This window comes from Urocitellus parryii, chromosome 1 (genome assembly GCF_045843805.1).
Source record: "Urocitellus parryii isolate mUroPar1 chromosome 1, mUroPar1.hap1, whole genome shotgun sequence".
Classification (NCBI taxonomy): domain Eukaryota; kingdom Metazoa; phylum Chordata; class Mammalia; order Rodentia; family Sciuridae; genus Urocitellus; species Urocitellus parryii.
In genome coordinates this window covers 164,959,971-164,972,630 of record NC_135531.1, presented here as the reverse complement: position 1 = coordinate 164,972,630, position 12,660 = coordinate 164,959,971, and the positions used below count along the sequence as shown (strand labels likewise).

Here is a 12,660-nt window from a genome sequence, read left to right as displayed (position 1 = left end):
CGTAACCAATCCCTGATGAAATAGGCCCAGCCCTTTTCAGGCAGCACCTCCTCCCGGGCTGGGGCCTGACCCCGCAGGTAACGCCTGTGCGCACCTGGGGCAGCCCACGGCGTCTGAACAAGACCCACGGGGACGGCGGTATGTAGAATTCGGTGCTGTGCACACGGGAGCCACGGAGGAGCGTGTTAAGACCTTAAGTCACATGACCTTCCTGCCCTGGGTTCAGGGTGGGCCTGAGCCCTGGAAAGGAGGCCAGTTCAACTGAAATGAAGTGCTCAGTAAGTACCTTTGACTTTTCTGAAGGCCACGTGAAAATGTTCAAAGGAACAGGTGAAACTACCCGGCACAGCTCAGCCGTACAGTGCTTTTCTGGCAAATCGAAGCCCTGGGTTCCAGCCCAGCAAAAACAAGATGATTCAGAAAACAAGAGAGAAAGTCACAGGTGAGGTTGGTTGTGATGTCTTTAATGCAGTATATGTAAAATGTCATTGATGAACTATGCAAACAGTACAATGAGGTATTGCTACTAATAACATGTCTTTATGGTGCTACTCGTTAGGACAGTGCTCAAAGAAATCTCTGGAGACAGAATCTCACGCTCAAAATGCAAAGTTTATTGACAAGAAGAACTTGCCCGTCCAGTAGAGTGGCACAACATAACACATTTATTTGAATAGGGTTTTTGTAACTTTTTAACAAGGAGCAAGAGCAAGCTAGAAATAACTTTGGGTGCGGGTGGCTGGGTAATAACAGATTTTTGTATTTAGGGACCTTTGGGTAGGGGGCGTTATGGGAACAGGGCATTTTAAGTTTCTTTTTCTTGGCATCTTATGTTATAGGAACAGGGAATCTTAAGTTTTTTCTTGGTAGTTCTGAGGCTCAGAACCAAAATGAGTTACTACTGTCCAGGGGTCTAACACTTCAGCCTTTTATTTTATAATGATAAAGGGTATCATTCCTCCTGGCTTGTTTGAGCTCAATAGGGGCAAAGAATGGTTTAGGACAGATCTTCAGGGGAGGGGCTATATTGGCTCATAAGGAGCTAGTTTATAGTCTGATTAGTGAGTGCCTTTACTGGATCTTGTAGAAATTTCTTTAGGCACCTATTTAGATAAGATCCTGCGCTGAGAGCTCCATGATTATGTAAGGAGGAGGTCCTTCAACGGGAGTAGCCAGGGAAGAGATTCCAGGGTCAAGGCTGCTGCTGCTTCTGCTGAAACATCTGGATGCTCTCCTGGAGCTCTAACAGCATTCCTCTCCTAAAAAAGACACAAGTGCCTCCCTTCTTTGCCAATATTAGACCAATGGCTCTCCTATGTCTGATGTGTGGTATTATTGGAATGGGTAGACTTTCTGGGTTTAAGTGTCAGTTTAAGAAGTAAGGAAAATTAAGGTATGCAAGCCAGTTTATGAGTCTCGCAAAGGATGAAAACCTCAGAAGTTAGGGGATTCAGGGCTGTGGGACAAACGTAAATATGCATTCTAAGTTTTTTTTTCTCTTTTAAATTTTATTTATTTATTTATTTTAGTTGTTGATGGACCTTTATTTTTTATTTATATGCAGTGCTGAGAATTGAAAACCGAGTGTCTCATATATTTGAGGCAAATACTCTACCACTGAGCCACAGCCCCAGCCCCATTCTAAGTTTTATTTAAAATAATTATTGTTTTTCCTCTAAAATGTCCATATGTGGCTGTGTTTGAGTCTGAGACAGGAGAATCGTGAGTTCTAAGCCAGCCTGAGTAACTTAGCAAGGCACTAAGCAACTCTGCGAGATCCTGTCTGTAAAATACAAAATAGGCCTGGGGATGTGGTTCAGTGCCCCTGAGTTCAATCACTGGTGTCCCCCTCCAAAAAACAAAAACAACAGTTTCTCTAAGTAACAAATACAGGAAAATTATTTTGCTAGGTAAGAATGAATCAATGTTTTAGACTTAATTTCCTGTCAGTACATCAAAGTTTAAATAACTGACTGTGCTAACAAAAGACCCAGACAAATGCAAACCTCAAAATCAGCTCAGGTTTTTTTGTTTGTTTATTTTTTCCTTCCTGATTTGTGAAGTTTGCTGAGTGTGTAAGGGAAGGGAAAATTGGGGAAGAGAAACAGTAGTCTCTTTTCAAGCCAACGTAACCCTTGGTATAGATGCTTTTTACTGTCCACGTGGTATAAAACCATAAGAATTTAGCATATAGTTGATATGAGGTCCTTCAGAGGGCTGTTGGAGTCAGGTCTTGGGCTCAAAGCATTTGTGCAACACTAAGGAGTCGCCCCAGCCAGATGCTCTCAGTCACTTGGAGCCGCCTGGCTGCCACCCGCAGCAAACCTTTCCCACCCAGCGGTGGATATTTGTCCCCTAAGGCTGCTGGAGGTAGCTTCAGGCCCAAGACCTTCACACTGCACCAGAGTGACCACCTCCTGCGGAATTCAGTTGTCTTGGGCTTGTGGCCTCTCCCTTGTACCCAATCTCTCCCACATCAAGGGGACAGCAGAGGACACGGGCAACCTACGATGACAGGGTGGAGAAATGCAGGGTAAGATTCAGTCGGATCCTGATGCCCCAGCTCTCGCTGGCTCTTCCTTCCGCTTCCACAGCACAGCTTCTGTGCGGTTGCCTCCGGAGGAAGTGAAGAAGCTTGAATCAGGACGAGAAGAGCATTGTGGGAAGCCATTCTCGCATGTGATTGGGCACCTCCGTGATTGGGTGTGAGGCGTTCTGGCTAAACTGTGTTGGAACTAATCCCCACCCTTTCCAGATGGGAGAGCCTGTGGGGGTGTGACTGACCATTGACCCTGAGTCCAATCACTGATCCTGACCTTGGAATGCTGTCCCCCTCGACCTTCATTGGATGGAATTTTCCCCTGAATTTCTTGTTCCCCAATAAAAGGCCACTCCCTGGCATGCTCTCTATCTCTCTCTCTCCTGTTAGTCCTGAGTAAGCCTCGCTGCCCCACTGGGTGGTTTGAGGCAGGAGCCAGACCAGCCTTCGTCTCAGACCTGGTCAAAGAAAAAGGTAAATTGAGTTTGTGTGTTTATTTTGATCTCACTAGTTAACTTCTATGCTTCGAACCTCTTGTATGAAGCCAGCGTGCTGGTTGCACGGTGGAGAGCATCATCCTGGAGGAAGGCAAGGAGGTCCTGCTAGGTGAGGTGGCCAGACTGGACATTCCTACACCGCCTTTGTCAAGGTGCTCCAGACAAGGACGGCTGCTATGCCCTCTATGACGTGAGCCAGGAGACCCAGGAGAGCAAGAAGGAGGACCTGGTATTTATCTTCTGGGGCTCTGAATCTGCACCCCTTAAGAGCAAAATGATCTATGCCAGATCCAAGGACGCCATCAAGAAGAAGCTGACAGGGATCAAGTACAAATTACATGCAAACTGCTATGAGGAGGTCAAGAACCGCTGCACCCTGGCTGAAAAACTGGGGGGCGATGCCATCATCTCTAGAGGGCAAGCCTTTGTGAGCCCCCTCCAGCCCCCTGCCTAGAGCATCTGGCAGATCCCAGCAGAGGGAGGGCATTCCCTTTACCCCAGTTGCCAAACAGCCCCTACCCCCCACCCCCTGAACCTTCCTCCTCCCTCCATCCCTGACTGTTCTGGCCTTCCCAAACTGCTTTTGATCTTCTATTCCTCTTGGGTTGAAACAGACCAAGTCTTCCCCCAGGCACCCAGTTTGGGAGAAGCTGTATTTTTTTTAAGGATACCCCTATTTCCCACCTGTTTCTCTCCCATCCCATGCTGCCAACTTCTAAAGGCAGTAGTGACTCTGTGCTTGTCTGTTTAGTTCTGTGTATAAATGGAATATTGTGGAGATGATCCCTCCCTGTGCCAGGTGGTTCCCCTCCCTTTTCTCTTGGTCTTGACCATTCATGGAAGCAGGACCAGTAAGGGACCTTCAATTAAAAAATTTAAAAAAAAAATTATAAAAAAAAGAGAAAAATGCAGAGTTAGAGATTCAGCCAAAGCCATGTGAGCAGTGGCTGGAGGGGCTCCCATCCTTCAGAGGACCTTAGCGGTGCTAGATGATCACAGTCACTTTCTAGGCCTCATCAGCTGTTTAACTGACCACGGAGAAACGAGCTGTGTTGCAGGAAGTAATAAATATTGCCTTTCTCTCAACTCTGGTTGGGGAACCAATCCCATCAGAAACACAAACTTTTGAGATTCTCCTTTTGCAATTTACTAAAACATTCATAATTTGTCTGCATTCTTAGTTTTATCCTCTATTTTGGACTTTAACACAAGAATATTACTTTATTTTCTGATTTTCCATACTAAAGTATATTTTCATACCTATAACTTTCTTTTATCTTTTTTAGTTTCAGATCTTTCTTCTGGTGTCCTGCTGTTCTTGCACACCAGAGGCCGTGCCTTTTGGCACCTTCAACTTATTGCCTGACTGTTCAGACTCCTTACCATGTAACTAAATAAATGTGAGTACAGAATCTCTTTCATTCATTTTAACTCTGACAGACCAACTTCAATTGTAAGATTGTATGATTATCCAGAAAACCATTTAAAGGCCAGATAGTGACAGTGAAACAAGCCCACACCTATAGTGGCCCATTCAGCCAGTTTTAAGGGGCTATTAATAAGATCCATGTAATATGGCATACATCCTAAAGGGCTAGTAAAAGATATGAAAAGCAGATAAGCAAAACAGAAACCAAAACCAAAGCTGACAGGTTTAAAAAAAAAAATCTACATACAAATTTCTTCCTTAGCTTGGATAGTGAAGGGACACAGGGCAGGTGGAGGAGTGAGAGCCTTGCAGCTGTCTTAGATGCCTCTTTCCACTCATTGTTGACATGATTTCCAGAGTCAAAAGTCCAAGAGTATTGACCTTGAGAGACCTAAATTCTAGTTAGAATATTGGAGGACTCTGGAGTTTAAATAAAATAATAGTATTTTATAATTCTGTATTTTTTTAGAACATGCATGAATGTAAAATTTTAACCCTTAATCATCTTGCCCTTAATGAAGACCAGAATAATAAATAAATAAAGCAATCCTATACTTTCCATTGAACAACAATTTATAAAAATCACATTTATAATGTTTATCCCGTCTATGTTAAATGTGATTTATCTATTTTAACTTAGGTTACTCATGAAAATTAAATTTAGTTAACATTTTAAGTCATCTTTTTTGTTGATGAAAATTCTAGAAGAAGCAATGGACATTATACTTAAAACATTTAATAGAAAGTGATGTTTTTCATTGTCTGATCATTTGGGAAAAGAGTGTGGATTAGTGATTTTAATGACATCATTACCTTTATTTTTTTATCCAATTGAAATTGAACTTTTGAATCACATGAATCAAAGGTATTTGATCCATTTTTGAATTCTAGTTTATGAGCACTCAATATGTTGGTTTTGATACATATATACATTAGACAAGCCAGTACACAGAACAAAAAAGCAAAGGCCTTATAGTTTTTGTTTTTAATATTTGTTAAATTGTCAATGGACCTTTATTTATAAACTTATTTATATGTGGTGCTTAGAATTGAACCCAGTGCCTCACACTTGCTAGACAAGTGCTCCACCACTGAGCCACAATCCCAGCCCAAGGCCTTATAGTTTTTAAAAATTTATTAGATTAAGAGTCAACTCTTGTAAATTGGCCTCTGAATAAAGCAGAGTGTTAAAAAAAATATTTTTGATGGATAAAATTGGTCTGATCATAAATTTTAACTTAGGCACATAGAATCAAAATAATAATAAGTTCAAGGGGCTGGGGTTATAGCTCAGTGGTAGAACTCTTGCCTAGAATATATGAGGCCCTGGGTTCAGTCCTCACTCAGCACCACATAAAGATAAATAAATAAAATAAAGGTATTGTATCCATCTATAACTACAAAAATATGTATATTAAAAAATAATGAGCTAAAAAGAATTTAAAAAACAAGTTTCCTAGAAAAAATGATATGGCCATGAATTATTTCAATAAAGCAACAGGAGAGAAGGAGGAGAAAAAGAGGGAGAAAGAGAAAGGAGAGAGAGGGAGGGTGGAAATTTGAAGTTAAAGAGACATTCTTTTTTCCTTAGTCTTAGGCTCCCCTATTGAGCCTGCCATTTGCATTCCTGTGCTGGCTTCAGAGGGGTCTTGGCCAGGGAAATTGCTGCCTAGGGCTTTTAAACCTTATTTTTTTCCGGTTGGTAATTAGGCCAGGTTTGGATACAGAAAATTATAAAACATTATTTCCCATTACCTTTGAGGAATGAGGTTGTTACGTCACGCTATATTTGGTGATTGAGTGAAGGAAAAAAAGTTTGGCAGTAGGAACCTCACACAACCTTGTCATTTTGCAATAAGTAAATTCTTTTTTAAACTTTGGAGAATTTTTGATCAAAGGTTTCTTACTTGAGCCATTGGTGCAAGTTATCTGGTTTATTTTGTGGCCAAATTTGAGAACTGAGCCTATTGGCATATTTAATTTGAGATCAGTATGGTAATAGAGTGTTTTAAAATTGGCAGAGAGAAAACCTAAGGGCTTGTTTGGGAGAATTGACTGAGTAGTCCCATCTTTGGAGAGGCTTGGGGAGGAGAGTAGAGGAGAGGATTAGATAAATATCATGTCAGGTGAGATCATAGGACTATGTCAGATATTGGATTTTTGGTGAAAGAATCAGGATATGTGGTATAGGATCTGAGGTGTTTTGGGTCCGGGAGAGGTCAGAGAGGGAGAAAGGGATATGGACTCTGATAATCCCCCCATCCAGCAATTTTCCTAAGGGAGAAAACAGGAATGGGCTGGGAAGATTGGGAGGGAAGCTGTCCATGACATCAGGTATGTGGAGGGCTAGGAAAATCCATATTGGGTGGGTGCTGGGGTGCAGAGTGCTAAGGATAGATATGGGCATTAGGTGGGGGTGACAGATAAGGAGGAGACTCCTTTTCTGGATCAAAAGCTGGGAAAGCCTTAGTATCATGGGGTTGAGAATGGTCCTTAGAGGGCTTAGTGACCAGGAAAAGTTGAACAGGTGAACAGGAAGAGCACAGAGGGTTTAAACAAAGGAAAGAAAAGGCCAGAGCATGGATAAGTTTGAAGTTATCTAAGTCCCTAAGAATGTCAGGGTTGAAAGTGCCATTATGTAGCCTTTAGAACCATTGTCTAAATCATAATGAGGCCATGCTTGGTTGCAGTAAAAAAAAAAAAAAAAAAAAGAGTTTGGTGCCTTTAGGTCTGGAGCCAAACGGAGAGGCTTACAGTGAGTTACAGATACCCTAAAAGGGAGGAAGGGATGGGGGATTTTGATGGACTTTTAGGTGAGCCTAAAAACTAGGAAGAGGAGAGCTAAGTAAGCATCCTTGCATCTCTGAGTGCTAGTAGAATTAATGGAAGCAGCCCAGGGAGGTTCATCACTCATTTCTGAGAATCCCAGACTGGGCACCAGTGGAACCCTGTTCCAGAGCGATGTCCATGTGAAGGTCTAGATGCAGCGCTGGAGTTCCCACCATAAGAGAGAAAAAGTAGACTCCACACCCAAGAGAAGAGGAGACTCACCAGGGGATAATCCATCTGGGGATTAACCACCCAGTGTTGGATGAGTAGCTAGAGTGCTCTGAGGAGAGAGGAGATTCCCTGAGAGATTTGAGCACTCTGAAGTAGCAAGAGCAAGCTAGAAAGGACCATGGGTGCAGCAAGCTAGAATTGACCTTGAGTTCAGGTGGCCAAGCAATAACAGATTTGTATTTAGAGACCTTGTGGGAGAGGTTATGGGAATAGGGTTGTTAAGTTTCCTTTTCTTGGTAGTTTTGGTTCTGGGTGAAGATAGAGTCCCAGAACAAAAATGGAGTTACTAATGTTTAGGGACCTAACACTACTGTTGCAGGGGACAAACCAGGCAAGACAGCAAATAGGTATAGGAAGCAGATTTTTATTTAGCTATAGCCAGATTCATAGGGCAGCTTTCACTGTAATCAATCAATCCCCCTGAACCCCAAGTTCAGGTAGTTTCAGAACTTTATACCCAGCATGTAAGGGGAAGAGCTCAGAAGTTCCCGGTCTGCATAAGTTGACATAAAAGCAGCTGTTTCTTTCACTGTTCTGGGCAAGTTAACCCTTCAAAAATAACACCTGAGAACAGGAGAGCTTCTTCTCCCCTTTCTTTCCTCTGCCTGCCAGCTGTTACCATGAAACCCAATTGGTAACTTTTCTTATCTTAGAAATGTAGTCATCTCTGTGAAGCTCAGCTCAAGGCCAGAGGCCTTGTTAAAGGATTTTTTTTTTTTTTAATCATACTTTGTATTTGCAAACACACTTTTACAAACTACTATACTGGATGTTTGTAAAAACTAGTAAGGGGGTATTCAGTACCTGATCTCTTCCAGGCCAGTGGCCAAATAAAATAGAGCAATAGAAGTATAGGAAGTTTAACTATGTTGGAACCTTTTATCTCCTTTGGGACCGCAGCCATTATTGGGTGTTGACTGAGGTGGCCTCATGGATTCTTCCAGAGCATTTCCGTATACATGACCTGGCTAGATTGGCTGGATTGGCTTTTGACCTTAGCCCCACCTAATGATTTAACCTGAAATCTGCCTAGGCCCTTAGTATTAGTGATGTAACTGCTCCTTATTGGTTCTCGCTACTGTCTCTTCTTACTCCCTCTTTCTATCACTATATAACCTTATCCCTAACACAATAAAGTTGAGATTGCTGCACCTTCACAGTTGGCTCAACTCCTGGCTCAATGTGGTTTGTTCCCAATCTTGGGTGGGGACTGGGCCGCAACACTTACCCTCTTGCTCAGCCCCTCGGAGACAGCAGGCTGATCCCGCCTGTCTCCCACGTACCTTTGTTGCAAGGAGCAACATAACTACATTGAACTTTTTGTAGAGACTCTTTTGCTGATAGTCCTGAAATCAATTATGGTGAAGATTTCTGGAGAAGCTTAGTTATGACCTTCTCTAGAGAAGGGGGTGCCAATACACTACTTCTTCAAATTTTTTCCTAATCTCTCAGTAGCTCAGTGCAGACCAGCCACAGTCCATGTGCTCAGGAGCCCAACTTACTCTTTGTGGCTGCCACATCACAGGTGCATTTCTGAGGTTTGTGACCCCCTGATATCTGTTGCAGAAAAGGACCTGCAACACGCACCCACTTTTGTGCTACAATGAGGGAACATCCCTTTCCTGCCAGTAGCTCTCCTGCTCTCCAAGGAACACAGAAGCACAGCCCCCAGAAGAGAACTGGAGCTGCAGGCAAAAAAATCTCCACTGGTTGACCACAGCTTCCCACCTGCTGGTTAATGATGGCCCAGCCCCTCCCAGAGATCACAGAGCAAAAAAGGAAAGGGGGAACCCTAAGTCTTCAGCTGTGTCTTCAGTTGACCTCCACTGGTTAAATGTGCAGGGAGGAGATTAAAGGAACACTTACTTTCTATTTTGATCTTGGCTCTAATCTTCAGGCTGTGGTTGTGTGTTTCCTGCTTGCATGTGTGGAGTGCTCTGTGACTATCAATCGCATGTATAGATGTAATAAGAAATACACCATCTAATAAGAAATACAACCTTAAACAAGGGGAAGATAAAATCAGTGCCTTTGGGCTTCCTCTTGGCCAAGTATCTCGTAGTCAACAAGTTGTTGAATCCTGGCCTTGCATCTGCACTGGGTCTATGTGTCAGGTACCCCTGAATGCAGAACAAACCACTCCAGAACTTACCAGCTCATGACTGGGCTGGTCAGCAATCTGGGCAGAGTGGGGCCCACTCAGGCCTGTGTTGACCAGGCAGCTCTGCTTCTGGGGAGAACTGGCTGTTGGCTGGGGCACCTTGGTTCTCTTCCCCATGGTATCTCCTCCTCCATAAGCAACACAGTCTTTGTGTTCATGGAGACAGAGGGATCTGGTAAGAAGACCAAAAGCACCCAAGACTTTTGATCTAAGTTGCAGAATGATACACTGTCATATTCATTGTATTCTATTGGATGTAATAAATAAACTGTGACCATAACAGTATTGGTTTTTGTTGTGCTTTAATATTAGCTACCTTTCCATTTATTTAGATCTTCTTTGATTACTTTCTACTTTCTGTCTTCACTTTCTGGTGGACAGGTCTTAACCTTCTGTTGTAAAATGCCGCAGTCTGGCTGGGCACAAAATCACAAGCCACTCACAGCCTTGTAGATTCAAACAGCAATTCTTTATTCTCAACTCACACCGGCACTCTACACTTTCTGGGGAAATTCACGTTCTCTGCAAAATCCACTTCTGAATCCCAAATACTCTGGGAGCGGGCATGCCTGAGGCAGCAGGATATGCCCTATTCCCAGCAGGGTACACCTTAAACCTGGAACTGCCTTAAACCCAAGGAGCGGGATACTCCCTATTCCCAGCAGGATACAACCTAAACTTGGATCCGCCCTAATCCAGTAGGATCCTCCTTAAATCCGGATCCACCCTGGTCCTTGAGCAGGGTCACCTTTCTCAAACATACATGCATTGTCACTGCAAATGTCCAAGGCAAGTCCATTTCCACGAGTCCTTTCTCTAAGCAACATGGGGTACACTGGCAAGGAAATTTCGATGCGTCATTCCTACTTGGCAATGGCTCTCAGCAGTAAAATTCATTTCTAAGTATATTTTTATACAATTTATACTATTATATTACAATATAATAGAAGTACTTCTTGTTTTCATTTTCCAGTGTAAAAATCTTCTATTTTTGTGTTTATTTGTCTTGTCATCCGCAGCTTTGATGAGCTAATTGAGTCTTGTATTGTGTGTTCATTTGTCTGTGAATTCCTTAGAAATTATTACATATGTTTTCAATATAATTTCTCTTTGTTGTTAAATATCCAAACCTCCAGTTAAATAATGAATATAAATAGCAAACTCAGATACTCTTTTTTTGTCTTATCATTCCCTGAGATATAAAACACTCAGATTTTACCTTTAATCTGTAAATTTTCTCTAGATGCTTTTTACCATGTTTAAGAAGCTCTCCTGTGTTTCTGGAGTGCTAAAGATTTTATCCTGGAGGAACATTAGATTTGTCTAAAGTTAGTCACTGTCAAGTTATATACTTTATGCCATTATGATAATGTATTATATTACTTTTGTTCTCTAAATCACATTCATTTTCATGAGATAATCTGGCTTGGTTTTTAGTAAATGACTGGGTTAATTGAAAAGATTCTCCTTAAGGTCAGAAGTTCTTTCTTCTACTCATTAAATCTATTGTTCAAATTCTCTGCTTTTTTCATTGTAGTTGTAGATCCATGATTTCTGATTGAGCCATGTATGGTGGCACATGTCTGTAATCCCAGCGGCTAGGGAGGCTGAGGCATGAGAATCGCAAATTCAAAGCCAGCCTCGGCAAGTTATTGAGGCGCTAAGCCTCTAAGTGAGACCCTATCTCTAAATAAAATACAAAATTGGGCTACGGATGTGGCTCAGTGGTCGAGTGCCCCTAAGTTCCATACCCAGTACCCCCTGTCCAAAAGAATAAACCTAACAGAGGCAAGATTTCTGATTGATTCTTTTTCATTATTATTTTTACATATTGATAGACTTTTATTTTATTCATTTACTTATATGCTTTCTATGTGGTGCTAAGAATCAAATCCAGTGCCTCACACATGCAAAGTAATTCCTCTAACAACTGCAACCCCGGCCCCTGATTGGTTCTATTTTATGATTTCTACCTCTTTGAGGAATTTCTCAATCATAGCTAGAAATTTTTTTCTGTATTCCTTCTTATCATTCATCTATGTTTGCTGACATCTTACTGATGTTCCTTACCACCATTTTAAATTTTTAGATACTTCATAGCTGTCACTCAATGAAGATATATTCCTGGGGAATTATTTTTCACATTGAAGGTGACATGTTTCCATCCTTGATTCTTGTGTCTGGATTTGATGTCTGCACCTCTGGTGTGATTTTGTGGAGCTGATTTTGTAGAAAGGATTTTTTAGATAGATGGACTGTAGGATGTTAGTTGTACAGGTGTTTAGATTTGGATATAGGGAGGTAAAGAAAACAGTCTCCATGATTTCATTTTTTATTTATGTAAACCTTGTATGAGTGCTTCAATGTTCTGACTACAGAACCTGAAGGTAGTTACCTGCTGAGGGCCATTACCAAGTAGGTATGACGCATCGTAATCCTTGCCAGTGTACCCCATGTTAAATGGACTTGCCTTGGAAATTTGCTGCGACCTTGCTTGTGTGTTTGAGAAAGGTGACCCTGCTCAATCACCAGGGTGGATCCAGGATTAGGGTGTATTCCTGCAGGAAGGATCTCCGTCCTTGGGTTTAGGGCGTGACAATAGGAGTTTTAGGGAAGTTGAGGTTGAAGATTATTGCTGCTGGGATTAGGGTGTTCCTGCTGCTTGTTCCCGTTGAGTTCTCGTGAGATTAAAATGGGATTTAAAAAAAGCCTTGTGGAGTAGGATTTGGGATCGGACATATTGGAATTGCCCCTGAACGTGTGTGGAGGCTGGTGTGAGATCGGGAATAAAGAATTGCTGTTTGAACCTACAAAGCTGTGTGGTGGCTCGTGATTCTGTGCCAAGCCGAGACATTGGCACTTGGCATTCGGCAGTTACCCAACATTTCAGTGAATGTAAGCATGCCAATCCCTGATAACACTGAAGTTTTTTGTGACAGCTGCCACCATCTTGACAACATCTGAAGATAAGAGC

General features: G+C 42.2%; 1 long non-coding RNA gene across 2 annotated transcripts; it reads left to right on the top strand.

The window, feature by feature from the left end:
- The first annotated feature begins 45 nt into the window (after nucleotides 1-45).
- Nucleotides 46-9,397, top strand: LOC144254631 (uncharacterized). Of its 2 annotated transcripts, XR_013343538.1 has the most exons (4): nucleotides 51-138; nucleotides 304-442; nucleotides 4,323-4,436; nucleotides 9,092-9,397. It is a non-coding gene; the product is annotated as an uncharacterized LOC144254631 (long non-coding RNA). The 2 variants fall into 2 exon arrangements; XR_013343537.1 differs by having other exon boundaries at nucleotides 46-442.
- The last annotated feature ends 3,263 nt before the right edge of the window (nucleotides 9,398-12,660 follow it).